The 18,520-nt window shown below is 35.9% G+C and overlaps 1 long non-coding RNA gene across 4 annotated transcripts in view; it reads right to left on the reverse strand.

The window, feature by feature from the left end:
* Nucleotides 1–15,305: 15,305 nt before the first annotated feature.
* Nucleotides 15,306–18,520, reverse strand: part of LOC140612259 (uncharacterized) — a 39,687-nt gene continuing 36,472 nt past the window's right edge. For 2 of the 4 annotated variants that reach the window (XR_012013539.1, XR_012013543.1), the window contains exon 5: nt 15,306–16,996. This is a non-coding gene — a long non-coding RNA (uncharacterized lncRNA). The remainder of the gene's footprint in view (nt 16,997–18,520) is intronic. The other 2 variants (XR_012013540.1, XR_012013546.1) reach the window with 2 other exon arrangements.

The following is an 18,520-nucleotide window of genomic DNA, read 5'->3' on the forward strand; positions in this document are numbered from 1 at the left end:
CTGAAGGGATTTGAAGGGACTAATATCGGGTATAAGATGATGCTAATTACAGCTTTTTGAAAACGAGGAACTTGTCATTAGCTTCCTTTGCTTTTTTTTTTTTTTTCTTTGTTTCTCATGAAGGGTACGTAAACAAGCAGCATTAGTTCTACTAGTATTTACTGAATGCCATGGTCAGCTTCCCAGCTGTGAATAACAATTTTGCTCTCATAGAACTTCATCTTCTATTGGCAGGAGATGGAAAAGTAAAAACATGCAAGCAAGCAAGCAAGTAAACACATGAACAAATAAGAAATTAAAGTAGCAATAAAAACCATAATATAGGGAGCATCTGGGTGGCTCAGTGGTTGAGCCTCTGCCTTCGGCTCAGGGCATGATCCCGGGGTCTTGGGATCGAATCTCACATTGGGCTCCCTGCAGGGAGCCTGCTTCTCCCTCTGCCTCTCTGCCTCTCTGTGTGTCTCTCATGAATAAATAAAATCTTAAAAAACAAAAAACAAAAAACCCAAACAACTCATAAGATAGAGTAGGGAGAGGTGTCAATGTAATTTCTTTAGAAGGCAAATACTATTTGATGAGGTGAAAATTAAGCTAAAATGTGAATGACAGATAGTCAGTATGTGAAGTTAAATGGAGTTAACAGCTTGTGCACAGGCCCCAAAGACAGTGTGTTCTAGGAGCAAGCATTCCTCTCCCCAAGCAAACAGAGGGAGAGAAAGTACAAAAGTTTGTACGGCTGCGAGGAACACTATGGGACATGTGGTGAAAGCAGAGGCCAGTTCATATGAGGCTTTGAAATGTCTGTTCCAAAACATTCTTCTGGACAACTGTGCAATTTAGAAAATGCTTTATTTTTAGGATATGTTAGTGTGAAGCCTCGACTCTTCCATATGTGATGTATGGATACCATTTTCTTCTTTATGGCTGCATTTTCTTGGGTTGTTAATCCATTTCCAATTTAGAATGTCTGGCAACTCTGTGACCTGATGAACACATTGATATATCTTTTCCAGTCATTTCTTGGCTCATTTGCACCCGCCAAAAGATGGTGAGCATTGGACAGCTGTGCACCTTACTGATCTTTATTTTCCTGATCACCTTTCACACTGGGTTGAAAGGTTTGTGATGAGTGACTGCAGCTTTTCAGCCTATAATCAGAGTTTCGTTCTTGTACTTTAATGAGTCAATAACCAGCTAGTTTGTAGGCATATTGCACATGTCTATTAGCATTTTTAAGCTTCTAAAGGGTGGGGACAGTTTAGCACTAACAACCCTTAATATTGCTGCCACAATGGCAAGTGTGGAGATGCTTATTATATTGCAGCTGATGATGAAAAGCAGAGATGGTCAAAATCCCAAGAAGTGTAACACCAGCTGTAAATGACTCTATATTAAGAAAGTGTTAAAAAAAAAAAAAAAAAAGAAAAGAAAGAAAGAGTTTTTTTTCCCCCAGAGCAGCTATGAATGGAGAAAGTGGAATACTTTTGTGTCCATCTGTTTGTGGCACAGCTTAGAAAAATATTTTTAAATGATTTGAGAACGAGTTTTTGGGTCTTTTCTACACTGTTTTATGTATTTCATAATTTGCCAGCTATTTAGAACACTTTGAATGCGATTGGTTTAAATAGCTCATTTATATTAGTTTTAGAATATTTACATATCATTCCAAAGGGCAGCATCCTATTCCAGCAAGCTTACTTCATAACTCCTGTTGTTAATTCAAGGAAGCAAACTCCTTCACACAGACCCATATGAGCCATTTGCATCATCATGCTCTGAAGTCTGTGATCGTTTTTCTTCCTCTCAACAGACAAAACAGATACATTTGTATTGATGATGTGAACAATTAAAGAGATAAGTGAAATTAGAATGTTTGAAAGGGATGTCACCTTCTAGATCAATCCATAAGTGAGGCTTTCCTAAAATCCTGTCTGTCAACATCATGCAAGATTGGACAGCAATTCTAAAATTTCTCATTTTTAGCTGCCAGAAGGTAAATATTGCTTCAAGATATTGATATCTGTGTCAGGAGGGTCTCAGCAGTTTGACCATTGGAGTGGGGTTGGAACTGTGAGTTCACCAAGTGGCTCCGTGCTCTGGACATGTGCCAGGGGCAGGATGTCCACTGGATGTCCCCCCCACTCCCCATTTGCCTCTGGTTGCAACATGATATGGACAAGAAGAAAGAAACAGAACCATAAAAGAACCAGGAAGAAAGTCTCCCTTCCCCGTAATATCCTTTTAGGGTTCTGTAAGGAAAAAAAAAAAGCTAAACATTGTATTCACTACAAAGAATTGCTTACAGGGTCTAGCACCATTGTCACAAATCAGATAATGAAGGATATATCAGGATCCAAGAGGCAATACATTGATAACTGCCCCAAAGATAAGTGGAAGATAAATTGGCAAAGGAAAATGATAATCTTAATTTCTCTTTGCCTGAGAGAATTATATAGATGTCAATAAATGTCATTATATGTATTCCTCTGACAGTTTTCCCCACTAGTACTATTTAATTCTAATTTAATTGGAATTTGATTCTGAGGCAGTAATGCTATGGGGAAAGTTTGCATTGACTTTGGCTCTAACTTTTCTTTCTTCGGCCCCCCACCTGCCTACGTGCATGCACAGATAGATTCATAATTCTCTAAAACTTAATCTGCCTATTTGTAAAGTAGGAATTAAAATATCTTCATAGTTATGTCAGGATCACAAAATACTGTTTGTGAAAATTCAGCTCATCTTAGACATTAAGTAAGTGTTTATCAAATTCAAATCCTTTGTAATTTCTAACTCCAAGGCTGTTGCAACAACAGTATATAAATGGAAAGGGTTGGGTGGTTTTCAGCTTCTATACGTGGAGGAAACCACAGAAAATCATAAACAAACGACCTTGTGAAAATATTAGGAAGATATATCTAATGGCTCGCAATTAAATTGTTTTGGGTTTTGCAAACTGTTTGAAATAACAAACTCATGTTCCAAAAGCTTCAAACTTCTGTGGGAAGATGTTGATTATTAATTGCTATTCTATAAGATGTTTGAAAGTTATAATTGTAGAGTTGATCAGTTAGTCAATCAGTGTGGTCATTTTAAAGCAGTTTCTCCCTTCTTTTGAGTAATTACCTCTCCCATTCAGTATGTAGTCCTAAATAGTGTCCCCCCACCACCACCACCACAACACACATGGATTATCCCAGTGAGCAGAAAATATTTTTGGCTAAAATGGGAATGAAGTTGTTTCCCTCTCAGATTCCAGCATCAGTCATATCCTCTGTTCTTTTACACTTGTACAATTTTTGGTACTTCCTAATCATGTGTACTACTTTATGGTAATTAAATCATACTTTTTCTTCTACTTGAAATGCCTTTGAACCTTACTCATCCAGCAAGTCTTCACTGATAGTGCAAGCCAGAAGTGATCTCTTAGTACTTTGACCTCTCCCTCATCCCACAGAATGTGGTCTTCACGCTCCTTTCATGATGTTTTCTGTCATGCTGCGGGCCTCCGTGTATTTGTCTGTGTCCAGTTCAATGCTCTTGAGGGACAGGGTCAGTATCTCCTTTGTGCAATATACAATGTATTACGGTATGCAGTAGCTGGTACCCAATAATATTTGGTTATGATAATAATGGCCTTAGATAAGGTAAATGATATCAAATTGATTATAATAATGATATAATAGCTATATTTAAAAATATCATTTCTAAATAATTAATCTATATATTCAGAGGGCTCAAAATTCAAAAAACAGGAAGAGCCATACAATGATAACTCTCCTTTCTCCTCTTTCCACTCAATTCCTCTCCAGATAGGTAATAAAAATTGTTAATATCTTAGATACTCTTTTTTAAAAAATTTTCTTAGCTCTTCTTGCAGAGAAACTTTATGTATATATAAGTTAAAACATGTCTATAATTATCCTATTTTTATTTTTATTTATTTTTATTTTTAATTATTTTTTAAATAATATTTTTTAAAAGGTATTCAACACTTTGCTTTTTTACCTTAATGTATTTAGGATACTTGTCCACATAATGTATAACTAACTGTAACTAATGTTTATTTAGTATTCACTATGGACTAGATTTTGTTTTTAGAGTTTCATATGTATTAACTTTTTAAATCATAACAATAACCCTAAGAGGTAAATACTATTTTTTTTTGTAAATACTATTATTGTCCCTCTTTTGTTAAAGAAAAAATTGAGGCATCAAGAAATTAAGTAAACTGCCCAAGATCACGTGGTTAGTAAGTGACGTGACTCACAACTAGAATACTGACGATCTGGCTCTGTAGTTCATGTTCCTATCCATTATGCTACACTGATATCTGTAGAACTTCCTCATTCGTTTGCAAAAGAAAACCAGATTTCAGGTCCTTAACAACTGCCTTTTTTAATGCTCACTGTATGTTAGGCACAGGGCCAGTCACATTGCATGATTGCAAGAGGCACAATTCATGTGGAATTCGCTATGAATGAATCATTCCTGGAGTTGTGTGATGTGATTACCTTGGAAGGCATCTTTCAATAACTCCTGAAGAAAGTAAGGTTTAGATTGGTAATTTGCCCAAGATTACATACAGTGTTATTAAGCATAGAACTGGGAACTGAGCACTGATCTACTTGATACCAAAACTCATGCTCTTAAAATATCACAGTTAAACTGCTTTAATTGCTTTTAGATCTCAATCATCAGCAAAGAGAAAAATGTATCTTTGAGGTTGTAGGTAATATTGTAGGAAAAACAATGGTACCATCTTTGTGGATTTCCTTTCGGATAATCAAGAGTCTTACTTCTTCCTCAAACTTGCTTTAACCTATTACATTCCTCTATTTCAATCATAAGGAGAGTTAAAAGGAGTTCATTTCAGAAAGATAAATGTTTAGCTTAAGATACGGATTTTAGCTGATTCAGTCAATTTGTTTTTCAGACCACCCTTCATACTCTATAAAAGAACGTGCAAGAGATATGACAAACTTCACTTATAATTTAAAAAAATTCTTATTTTTTCTTCTTCCTTTTCTCCTCTTCTCTTCTCTCTCTCTCTCTCTCTCTCTTTTTTTTTTTTTTTTTTTCCTGATCTGATCCTACTTTGAGAACATTTGCCCTGTTTGGGGTTAACTTTTCTTTGGATTACATTTGAGTGACTCGTAATACTGAAAATTGATGAGAATTTACAAAGTGCCTGAGTAGCCTTTTAAACTTCTTCAATCTTTGAAAAGGATTACTCTTCCAGGAGAAAATGAGCAGATGGTGCCTAAAGCAGTTGGCCAAATTTCTATAACAATGCTATTACTTGACTCTGTGTCATCGGCTCGAGCATCTGTCAGAAGAAAGAGTTATGCTTCTATGCTTCTCTCCTTTGACAATTAATCACACCTCTCCTCCATTTCTCACTGTTAAGCATATTGTCTTTTTCAAAATGTGGTGCCAGAAGATTTCAGTGACTCTCTGACATAATTCAAAAATGATACTAAAACAATAGCATAATTGGGAGTCCTGTGAGACAAAGAGAGACTTCACTAGGAAAGAGGATGACATTTTCTCAGTTATTTCTGACAAGAAGACTAGAGTCCATCACTTAATCTCAAGGGAATTATGATCTTTGATGACATCTTAGTGAAAACAACAAAACAAAAATAATATGCTATAGAAACTACACAACCTCATTCTTTTCCATCACTCTGACTTATTTCTTGTCAATCTATATTCGTATATGTGTGTGTGGTGAAGAAAAGCTATCATTTCATCTTGCCATGTGGAACTATTTACCATATGAGATGTCTGTGTCAGAGACCAAATGTCGAAATGCAACAGTATTTGTAATACTACTGGTATCAATTAAGACAGTGATCCCATAACAATGCTTTTCAAAGTTACAAAAGAAAGGACAGGAAACATGAACTAAATTGGAGAGTCCATAGTCATAACACTAAGACCATTGGCCATAAATGTGTACATAGTATATTCAAATAGAATATTGAGTCTTGAGGGATAGAATGAATAACTCCATTTCTTAGGTAAAAGCCAGGTTATCGTTCATATCCTAAGCATCCAATAGTTACTGTGGCTTTCCAGATCTCAATGGCCCTAAGATCTTTAGCCAAAGCCATAAAATTTTTAATGTTTCTGTTGAGCATTGGTCCAGTCCAACTGAGGCAAAGCCAACGGACTCTCCCTCCTACATCAGAATGAGAAACTCATGTGCTGGCTCAGGGGATGGAGCAAGGCAGAGGATGACTCAGTTTTTGCCAAATCTTGTTTTGTTTTCTTTGTTTTATTTTTTGTTCTTGTTGTTTTGTTTGTTTTGAGAGGCATTTGATTTTCTTGAGTTGATTTTAGAACATGGAGGATATTTATGGGAAAAAGGAAACAAGAATAGGCACTGTCCATGGAAGACTAATCTCCAGGGCCTACCAGAAAGCAAATAAACCTGTCTCCTATTCCTTTGTTCCTCAGAGACTTTGTCATAGTGATATGGAACTATATCCTCTCCTCCACAAACAGTGGGGCTCTAGCAGAAATTGTGGGAGAGTTCCTCAATTTTCAATTAATTTTCTCCATTCATTTGATCTCAAGGCTGGCTCTTTTTAAAATATAAATATGTGTTAATTAGAAAAGATTCCCTTCTAATCAAAAGCTGCATTTCATTTGCACCCACAACTGGCAAGCTCCAACTGTGGAAAGGATTCACTGCACTCAACAGGTGCTTCCGTCTGTACCCGTTTCCTTCGCCCTTGTTCATGGCAGGCGACTATGGTACACAGGGGGCAGCTTTTTTTTTTTTTAACCCAAGTTATTAATGTATCTCCCCAATCCCCACACCGTGCTGACCTGATTTAAAAAAAAAATTATATATATATATAAAAGGGCTGAGGGTCACAAACAGGTTGGAATTATTGGAAGTCAGAGTCTAGAGAACTTGATTTGAAGCTGTATTTGTTCACTGTGATTAACTTAGGTTATATATTATTGATTAATATAGCAAAAATTCTTAAGCGCTTTCATTCAAAGATTAAAACCATTAGTTTTAATATCAAATTATATTATTAATTGTATTACAATAATAATCACTGTTTTATTTAAAATGGCCTTCTGGGATAAAGAATCTAGTAGTGCTCAAGTGCTAAAACTTCCCAAATTACCTTTCGGTTCTATCTACCTCTGTTCATGAGATCTTCCATGTTGTTTCTACGTCCAACCCCATAGAGATCACCTGATTTTCTGTTTTTCCACTGTACTTTCTGTGTAGCTCTTATCATACGGAGTTGTAATTATTTGTTCATATCTTCCGTTAGATCATTTGTTCTTCAAGAACAGAAATATTGCCCTCTTTATTTTTATATCCATGGCACTATGTTCAGCATCAATGCTGATGAGTCAGATGCAGAAAATTTGATCCAATCTCCTGGATGACAGTGTCCACAGCTCTGCTTACCTGTTCTTTAGTGAAACCAATGACAAATAAATAAATAAATAGAAAGAAAGAAAGAAAGAAAGAAAGAAAGAAAGAAAGAAAGAAAGGCTAGCTGCTGAAAGCTTTCAGAAATGACCCTAAGGACAAACAACAAATGAAGAAACATCTATTCAAGGAAATCTATAAAAGTATAATAAGAAAGATGAGCATGTGATATTTGAACCAAGAGTGCTTCCTCCTTTTCTCTCTCCTAGCTCTGCAAGGTGGAAAAACCTCTCCAGATCATTGCAGCTAAGACCACAGGCCCCCTTCTTGGCCACCTCCTTCTGACGAAGGCTTTTTTCCCATGGAAGAAAGGCCTTCAGTTCTTTGTCTCTTGCCCCACAGCTACCTGTTGCTGAGGCTAAGCCCCAGGAGATTCCTGAGGGAGAGGTGGGACTCTCTTCTTCCATCTAGTCCCCACTTGTATAATGGGGCTCTACTCTGAGTACGGAGCCCTGAGAATTACTGTGGTAACTGATTTACTTGCCATAGTTTGTGAGGTAGAGGTACCACCCAGGAGAGACTAACCAAGAGAGCCTTAGGGGCTGCCCCCTACGCTGAGTGTTGAGCTTCCAGAGTGGGTGGTCACGCAGAGAGACGCTTGCCATTTACCCACCCCCAGCCCTAGAGTCCTGTTTCACAGATTTTTGCCTCAAAAGAGAAGTGGACTGTAAAACAGACAGCCCCTTATCTCTTCCTGAAGGAACTGACTTCATTTTCAATGGAGCATGGAGAAATTCAAACAAAGGGTCTCTCAGGAACAGTGGAGGTTGTGGTGAAGGGCAACTGAGAAGAGATTTGTTGATTTCATGAAGAGGCAGCCTAGACTGTAAGGTAGACTGTAAGGTCACCACACCCAGCTCCGTAGCCCTGGTTGAAACAGTTTTCCTGGAGGGAGGAATGGGGCCATAAACCAATTCCTAATCTCTTCTCAAAGGACTGCACTTCATTTGCAGCAGCATAATGGAGAAGTTTAAGCCTAAAAGTGCTCTAATGAATGCTGGAGGTTGGTAAAAGGCAATTGGGAGGAGATTCTTGAATATAATGAAGACATGACCTAGACTATTGGCCACCAAGTTTGTAAGAGAGAACTAGAGAATTAGATAGCTGGAAGAAGCTTTCCTGGGGTTCTAACAAATATCAGACACTGACCACAGAATCCATTTATTCTAGGGAGGCACCATTTGGTTGGATTAGTTTGTATGTGTTGAAACCACAGAGCAGTCCGCTGGCAATGAATGGAGTTTAAAGGCTAAGTGTGGTCACTGAAGGAGAGGAAGAGCACCTTATAAATACTGCTGTCATCCTAGAGTAGCTGTGGGCATATCTAAAGCTGTAACTTCCTACAGAGCAAAAACAGATCCGCAATATTATGTGTGGAGGGGTATGCATGGGGAATAGACTATGCTGAAATAATCCAGCCATTCACTAAACTCATTTTTTAAAATGGCAATAACATGCTTAGGAAGTGGAATAACCAGTACCCGGAATTTCTACAATATTATCTAAAATTTTCAGTTTCCCCTAAATTATAAGATGTGCAAAGAAACTAGAAAAACAAACCCCCAAATTGCAGAAACTGCCTATGAGAGTGACCAGATAACAGATTTAACATTCACTTTTTGGCTCCAGAATTTCCATTTGGTTCTTTTTTGTTATTTTTATCTTCTTATTGACAGTCTTTATTTGATGGAACAGTGACATCATGCCTTCCTTTACTTCTTCAATCATGGTTTCCTTTAGTTCTTTGAACATTTGTGATGGCCGTTTTGAAGTCTTTTATGTGAAATCTGATTTCTTTGATGTGTTAGGCATTCTTCTCAAAACATAGAACCGAGAGGAAGAAAGTGACCAGGAGACCTCATAGGCATGCTGCTATTCTGTTACTTTTTAACTATGAACCTACTTTATAATCCAGTTTTGTTCCTCTACGGAGCTAACGACTACAATTCTATTACAATTCCCAAGGCCAAATTCACTCAAAAATATTTTCATATTCCGTCACATTATTGAGACTTTTCTGCCAACCTCTCTTCTTGACCACCTTATAGGCTACAAAATCCTGACCTTTCTCATCACATGAATTAAATATGAGACTTCACTGGGTATACTTTAAAAAGTCCTGAAAAAACATGATTTTTTTTTTTTTAAGATATATTAGATGTCATCCCTCTAGGAAACCCAAGTCTAGTTACTCCAAATAAAATACAAGATGGAGATTTCTATAGAATATCTTTAAAGATGAGATTTATTTTACTTATAGATATTAGGTTAACATAGTAAAGTTAGAACTAAATATATTTACTAAGTAACTTCCAAGTAGATGATGATATATTTTTATCTTAAGAGAAATATATAATTTACATATATATGTATATATCTCAGAATCCTCTTCTGTCTAATAAAATACTTATTTGATTTCTCATATTTAATAGTAAAATAATTTTTAGGCATATGTAAAAGAGAGTAGTGAGTTATGAAAGAACAACATGTATTATTACTTGGTTTGTATAGATCACTAGGATGTCTATTATGTTATTTCCCAGTTTGTATTTGGACTATTAATTATAAAAAAAATGAATCCCTATCAAATCAATGTCTTTGAGCCTCTTAAATAAATGCATTTTTATTAAAAAGTATCAATGCATATTTAAAAAATATGGTTGTACAGAGAAATAAAAGTTCAGATTTGCACATTAACAGAGACTTTTACAAAGCCTACCAGAAGGGATGCCTGGGTGGCTCAGTGGTTGAGCGTCTGCCTTTGGCTAGGTCCTGATTCGGGAGTCAAGTCCCACATCAGGTCCCCTGCATGAAGCCTCCTTATCCTTAAGCCTGTGTCTCTGTGTCTCTCATGAATAAATAAATAAAATCTTTAAAGTAAAACCTACCAGAATTGTTTAGTGTTCATAATCATAATTGCCTTCTCATGGGTATTTTTTGTATGTCAAGTTAATTGAGTATTAAAACATTTAATAAGAAGAAAATAAAAATTGGACAAAGGATATGAAGGCTAAAAGTCAGCATTTTTAGGTACATGTTCAGCGATTTTTCACAAATGTCCATAATCATATAATCACTGCCAAAAACAAGATAAGTAGTACTTTAATCTCTCCAAAAGATTTATTAATGCTCATTTACATTTAGTCCTTTTAACCCTCTCCCAGCCCTGGCAACTACTGATCCCATTTCTGTTCCTGTAGTTTTTCTTTTTCAGGAATGTCATATGAAAGCAAGCCTACTGTATGTAGCATTTTGTGCCTGGGAACTCTCACTCAGCTTCTTTCACTTTTGAGATTCATCTATGTGGTTGTATGTATGGGCACTTCATTCCTTCCTTCCAGACGCTATTCCATCGTACAGGTATATCACAGCTAATTCAGCCATTCTCCAATTGCTGGGTTTTCTTCAGTTTTGGTAAATGTAAATAAAGCTGCTGTGAACATTTATACACTGACCTTGGTGCGGGCATATGTTTTCATTTATCTTGGATAAATGGAAAGATGTGAGCTGCTGGATAGTAACGTAAAGAACTCTCACAGCTTAACACTACCACAACCAACGAGGGACCCAATAAACATTGGGTAAAAGATTTGTGAATGGACACTTCAGTGAAGAAATTATGAACCAGTAAAATAAGCACATTAGAAAGTGCTCAACATGTCAGTCATCAAGGAAAGGCAAATTGAAGCTACAGTGAGATACCACTGTACAGCCACTAGAGTGGCTAAAATAGTGTCTAGGGCCTGATAATACAAAACAACTAACTGAACTTTAATATTTTATCGGAGGGGATGCAAAATGGTATAGTTACTTTGGAAAAGCGTTTTGGCACTTTCTTATAAAATTAAACATAAATTCTCCCAATTTTCCTACAACCAGTTTAAGTAAATGGCTCCACCTAGTGTATACGTAGAGAAAAACACTTATAAAATCGACATTTAATTTGGAAGAATTACAGCATGACAATTTTTGCCCAATTTTTTATTTAGACATTCTTATTATTTTTTTCATTCTTATTATTTTGAATCTGATTTCTGTGTGGTAGTTTGTGAAATCAAGGGAAGGAAATTCTGAAAAAAATTTAATATATAAAATAAAATTTTTTGGCATACTATTTTCTTCTTTAAAAAATACCACAAGTACATTTTTTATTGTGTAAAATACACATAACATGAAATTTACCATTTTAACTCTTTGTAAGTGTACAGTTCAGCTGCATTAAGTACATTCACACTGTTGTAAAGCCATCACCACTATCCGTCTCCAGAACTCTTCTTCATTCCACACTGAAACCCATACAAATTAAACATGAACTCCCCACCTCCTCCTCTCCCCAACTCCTGGTTACCTCTATTCTAATTTCTACTTCTATACATTTGAAAAGTGATATTTTATTCTTTTTCCAGATTTATTGAGATATTGACATATAACATTGGGTAAGTTTAAGGTGTATTGATTTGATGCACTTTTATATTGTGAAATGATGATCATATTAGTATTAGCTAACACCTCCATCATGTCTATAGTTAGTACTTCTCTTTTGGGGCCACACACTATTAAAAGAAGAAAGGGGGGAAGTGCTATATAATCTTGTATAAATTCCAGACACTGTATAATAAAAAAAACCTTGTTTTCTCGAAGATAAAATGATAAGTTGGAATAGAATAGTGAGAAAGCAAGGACATCCTAGGCTTCTAAATAAAAACTTTTGTTTTCATTTTGTATATTAGTAGTAGTATGAATATGTAAAATGAATATATGGGGAGATGGTTATGTAGGGCTCTGATTTTACTAGTTTGTTTATTTATCCTTCAAATTTTAATTCAGCATTTAACATGTGCCAGACCAATATGAAGCCCAACAGATGCAAATATGAATATGAAGCATAGTTCTATCTTCTAGGAGTTCACATATATTCTGGGAATGACAGGAACTGTACATAAAAATAAAAATAACAAAAAGCATGAAAGAAGAAATTGTACAAACAGCAGTACATTTGTAGCTACATTGGTCCTCAAAAATTAACTACCTGATAAAAATTTATTTACATAAAATCTGTGTTTCATCTCAACTGTGTAATTACAGGAGAGCCCTGTGTAAATTTAGAAGAGGGATAAAGTTTCCATATGCACATTATAATAAAGATTCTTAAATTATCTTGAAAACTCAGTATTTTCAATTAACTTTGTAGAACAAGTTTGAATACAAACATTTGCTACAGCATGCAAGGTGCTACATACTTTTAGTACTTATAAGAAGTTGAATGGAATTTGAGAGTAAAAGAATATGCTTTTAAAAATTATTTTAAAAAAGGTTTTAAGTTATTCTTAACTAGCAATGTTAAGAACGAGAGAGACGTTTATTTCAAGGTACTTCTTTAATTCATTTAACATAAAGCTCTCTGATTCAGTGAACAGAATATTTTCTTAAATGGACACATACACTCAATTATGCATATAAGGCAGAAACATTTGGGTAGTAGCAGATATCAGGGAGTTTGGTCCTTTAGGAGCATATCATTGTTTTTCTTCTATGTGCTAGGAAAATTACATTTTAGAAGACATCTTTGAAGAATAAAAGCATTTGTAATTCTATACACCAGAAGATTTAAAAAATATTCAATGGGTTTCATAAATTGAGTTAAAAACTTTGTAAGAGGGATACACACAAAATTCCCACATTTAAATACTGGATTTGAGAGAGAAGAACATTAATATAAGTCCTTGGAAAGCTGTTCTTGGGTCTGGACCTGTTCTTATCAGTGACCAGCTGTTCTGTTGTTTTTCTAAGGCTTGCTGCAACCAGGAACTGGTTTTATGCCTAATTTAGAATAGTCATGACAAATGGTTGGAAAGCTTTAGGTTTCTCATATCGCCTAGCAGCGTGGGTCCCCAAAGAGCAGTGCGGGCCAAGATCATGATGTCATTCCCACTGTGGCCATGAGTAGTATTCAAAGGCTAAATTGTTTCTCACCTTGTTTAAAATATCTCGTTTAATCTATTGAGTATATTGCCTATGCTTAATTTTGCAGAACTATATCAAATATCTAGAGCATATTAAGAAACTTAACTTTAATTAATTTTTGGAATATTTTTTTCTACAGCATGTCAGTTTACGTAAAAACTACTTAGCACAGTTTTGGTTCAACTCGTAATATAGCTAAATATAAAAATGCAATTTTCAGCTTTTAGAGAATAATTTCTATGACCTATTAACAGAAGAAACTTTCCATTAAGCATACATTAGGCATGGTTAGCACAAAGTATAGGAGATTTAGCCATAAGCCTTTACCCTATTTTTTAAATAAGTTTGAGTCCATTTAGTAGTAAAAATTCTGTATAAAAACAAATGGCTTCTAATAGGCTATAGACCCATGGTTCCTATGTGGCTACTTTGGTAATCTCTGTTCTTAGGAACTGTGGCTTGGTCCCATCTATATCCTATTTCAGCTCTTCTAATGGAAAGGAGTTTGTAGCCATGTGAATTTGTGTTTTACAAATTTCTTCACCCAGAGGAACTCGGTGTACATTTCATTACGACACCCTTACAACATTCTGATAACGTAAGAGGCAAAACTTGCTTTCTACAGCTTAAACATGAAGAAACTGATGTATGTTGAAGTTAAGTGGTTTAACGAAAGTCATTCAGAGGTTCAGGTCTGACTCTTACTTCCACCTCCTTTAACTTAAACCACATTCTTGACACAAAGCAGGATCATAGCAATCCCTGTTTTGCTTCCTTAGCTCCAGAGTTTCTGATTATTTAAATTCTTCAAATCAATATGCAAATAAATGTGACACTGTTGAAGAGATTGAGTTTTCTGCACATGTTTTATAGGGCAGTGTTTTGGAGGTAATCAGCATGTTCCTAAAGTTTTATGTTTAAATTTATCTTGCTAAATATGACTTTTCCTTTTATTGACATCTGCTTGGTCATCAGAATCATCATCTGCTTTTTCCTGCTGGTGACAGAGGAAGGGCATCAGCTTCAATGGGTTGAGTAGGATCGTTTTTATCTAAAGAAAACGTCTTAATTGCACAGATTTGTGTAATAGGGGCAGAAACCGATAAAGAAGTTCTTGGACAATTGATAAACACTTTGTGGTGGAAGCAAATAACCTAAACTCTGATATCTGAGAGAGATTGGAATTTCTCTGAATTGATGGGAAGAAAATGGCTCAGCTGTTATGATCCAGTTAGGGTTCTCCAGAAGAGGGCACTATGTTTCAAAGGTAGAACGAAAGATAAAAGGAACCCAGAACCAGACAAAGTCATTTCTCTAACCTTTCATGACTGAAGCTTTTTTTTTTTTTTTTTTTTTTTTGAGGAAAGATAGGAAATTAACACAAAGCTATAAACTATACAGCTATAATTTACTTCAAATTTATTAGAGAAATATATGGTAAAATTTAAGATGTTAAGGTTTCTTGCTATAAATACCTTTTTCTTATTTTCAAAAGTCACCAATGAAAGTGCTAAAAACATTTAAATAGTCTAAACCAGGCAGGCTAGACAATAAGGCTGTGCAGCACTGTCTCAAGCACTAGCCTAGCGTGAGCTCATTGTGAACAGAATCATCTCCTGAGTGATTCCTATTAGGCCTGACGTATACATACTCATTTTAAAGGGGCTCCTGGTCTCCTTACTGAAAGTGCCCTGTAATAATTTCTCTCTCATTCTTAATGACTTGATAATAATGAAAAACTAAGTGATTGCTATTTTGAAACTATTTGGATATTATAAGTATGACACTGTAATTAAATATGGTCTATCATATTGCAGGACTTAAAATACGTTTTGATGTTTTTATTCCTCACTAATATTTGGAATGGGTCATGTTACTGGCCAGGCACTGTTTGATGAAATATGAAGTCTCTGTGCTGATACTGAACAAGGGTTTATGGGGACCCACCCATTTTAGCCATTGTCCTAGGAGCATGGGTGAAGTGCTTGGATTATAAAGCAGTTCAAACAACAACTTGGTACATATAGTTTTAATTTGATCATTTTAAACCAAAATAGTTCAGCCAAACAAGCAATTAGTTCAACCTTAAAATGGAGAAATCTCTCTTTTAAAAGCAAATTAACTGTTTGGCCAACTGGAGAGACAGGTTATTTTCAAGAAAGTAGCTAAACTGTGTCTTGTAGGTGGGCACAATCTCAGTTGTTAAAACTCTGATTCTCATTCATTCAACTGAATCAGATATATAGTCACAGACAGTTGTTTTTTTTCTTTTCCTTTACATTATGTCTATCACCTATTTCTTTTTTCTTCAAGGGTTGTGCATTTTAGTTTTCCAGTGGCCTAGCAACTATCATCTGTACAAAGAATGCAGGTTCTAAGTGGTGAGTGCCATCCTAAAAAATACAGTGACAAGTGGAAGATAAGAAAATCCTATATCATAACTTCAGGAACATCTAGGTGAAAATCTCCAGGCTGAATTTGAATTTAAGGGTGTATTGAACGTATACATTTGTAGTGGTTTTATTTTTGCTTTCTCTTGGGATATTCTAGGCCGTCTTCTCTGTTTTTTTCCTAGTTGGTGATCCAGGATTGTTACTTCAGTTAGGCCAAACTGAATATGTCGAGTTCAGAAGGCTTCATCTGTGTATCTGACTTCAACGTCCTACAAGTCTTCTTAGTCCCTGTTCCATAGACTTGGGCTTTGAAAAAACAAAACGGTAAAATGTAAACAGAAATAGCCTCATCCAAAGGTATCCCCTTGAGGCACAATTTGCAGTGTAATGAAAATTACGAAATGCAAGGGACTTGGTAAAAATCTCCTCTTATTCTCTGCTCAGTCCTCGAGAGGAACATTAACCATCCCATAAATTTACTTTGCTTGCATCAGCATTCCTGTGGCAGGTTAAAGAAGAGCTACGTTAATATTGAAGTTTCATGATTTTCCCAAATAATTTGTCACAAGGTACAACATTACTTGGTTTAGGGCATAATATGGAGACTCTAAAATAACGCATCCTGGCCATTCAGTAAACATTCTTAATGATCTTGTTTTGAAAAGAAGAGCTGGGTAGCCCCTGTTGGCCTGTTGTTTTCCTTGCCCAGGAGATACAGCCCGGCAGACTCAGTGCAGTTAATCAGGAGTTTTGCTTAGCCCTTTGTCCTTTCTTCTGGGAGATCATTCACACGCCATCTCTCCACAGTGCTTGCCCATGTAGCAATGCATACCAACTATAACCAGGTAGGGAGGTTTAAGTGTGTCAAATCTGGCTGTGAACATTTGTACCCACCAGAGGGCCCAAGAGGGGCAACCAGCCAGCAACTCTCTTTTCATCCTTCCTCAGATTGGGCTTTAGGGAGCTTAAATCCTCCCCTGCCAATGACCCAGACCCACTGGTTCCTGCCACGTCTTCCCTGCTTGGTATACTATATTTCTGCCCAGCCTGGTTTAAGGGTTCCATGGAGATGAAGGGACCCAGATAAAGGACTGGAAGTGATGCTTGGAAGGAGACAAGCAGCAGAAGAAAGTTTTTCAATAGTCCTGCATTTGTTCCGCATCGTGAGGATCTGGGTACAAAAACATAGATAAAAATCTAACAATGGAGAAGTTGTGACAGAGGATTCAGAATAACAAAAACAAATAGTAAGATGGTAACTGGTTACTTTATTCAGAAGAAAATAAATTTCGTCCACACTAGGGATGAAATTAAGAGCAATAACAAACTAGTTAAACATTAAGGATAATATATATATTTTTTTCTTTAAAATTTGCAATAGTTTGGATGTAAAGCTTTTCCAACATAGTTACCCCACAATGTTAGTAGCACATGAATTTTAAAAATACTCAAATATAAAAAGGAGTGGGATTTACAAAGGAAGCTCACATGTAATTAAGGACTGCGCTGGAGAACTGGAATCCATACTGTGTTTAAAGGATTCAAAGCTATGTTAGTCATGAATCATGAAGTTGTAAGTGTTAAAAGCACACGTCAAACTAGTTAAAGAAAACAACAAGATTCGTTGGCACACATTCCTGGGATTGAAGAGAGATGGTTCAGATATAAGAAATTAAAATAATCAGAATGCTTTTTGTCTCCATTCTTGTTTCTACTTGTGCGTAGGTTTTATTGTAGAAATAGATTTTTTTTTTTTTTCTCTTATGGCCGGGAAGAAGATTGCTGCTAGCTCAAACTTAACATCCAGCCAGATAGACTCTCAGTGGGGAAAGTCTTAATATCTCTAGATGAGTGCCAAATTCTTAACACTCCTGCTCGAGTCTTATGAAACACCCTGGGCCCGCCTCGGTTATGTGGCCACTCTGAAGTAAGGAAGAGTGCTGTGGAACAGTCCAAACCAGAACACATGGGCAAAAACTTTGTGCTGTTACCACGGAAGGGAGAAGAAATACTAAGCAGGCAAACCAAAAAATTCCCTATCACAGTGATATTTTTATTTTTATTTTTTTCATAGTGATATTTTTAATTTTAATTTTTAATTTTTAATATTTAATTTAATTAAATATTTTTAATTGGGTGTGATGGAAAAGATAATTTATGAACATGGTTTGGTTTAGTTTTTGGTTTTGTTTTTGTAATTAAGTGAGGCCACTTTACTGGCAAAATACCATAGAAAATATATTTTATAATTACAGGTAAAATGGAAAGAGGGTGTAGCCTACTTGTTAATGATCTTCGTGTTCAATCTTCTTTATAAATTGTTGAGTAGTTGGCATGCCTGGGTGGCTCATTCGGTTTCGTCTGACTCTTGATTTTGGCTCAGGTCATGATCTCAGGGTTGTGTTAGGGCTCCCTGGGAGTGGAGCCTGCTTAATTAAGATTCTTTCTCTCTCCCTCCTCTCCTCCTTGCTTCCTTACTCACCTGCATTCTCTCTCTCTCAAAACAAAACAAAACAAATTTTGAGTAGTTAAAAAATAAAAACTATTTGAATGTGACTACACTTGCAACTCTTAAAGACAAATGGCATTGAAGGAAAAGTATGGCAATTTCAATTAACTGACTCAAGTGGCAGCAATATGTATATGTAAATAAAGTTTTCATAACAGAAGCTTATTGATTCTGATTTGTGGTTAC

This window comes from Canis lupus, chromosome 2 (genome assembly GCF_048164855.1).
Source record: "Canis lupus baileyi chromosome 2, mCanLup2.hap1, whole genome shotgun sequence".
NCBI classification, from domain to species: Eukaryota; Metazoa; Chordata; class Mammalia; order Carnivora; family Canidae; genus Canis; species Canis lupus.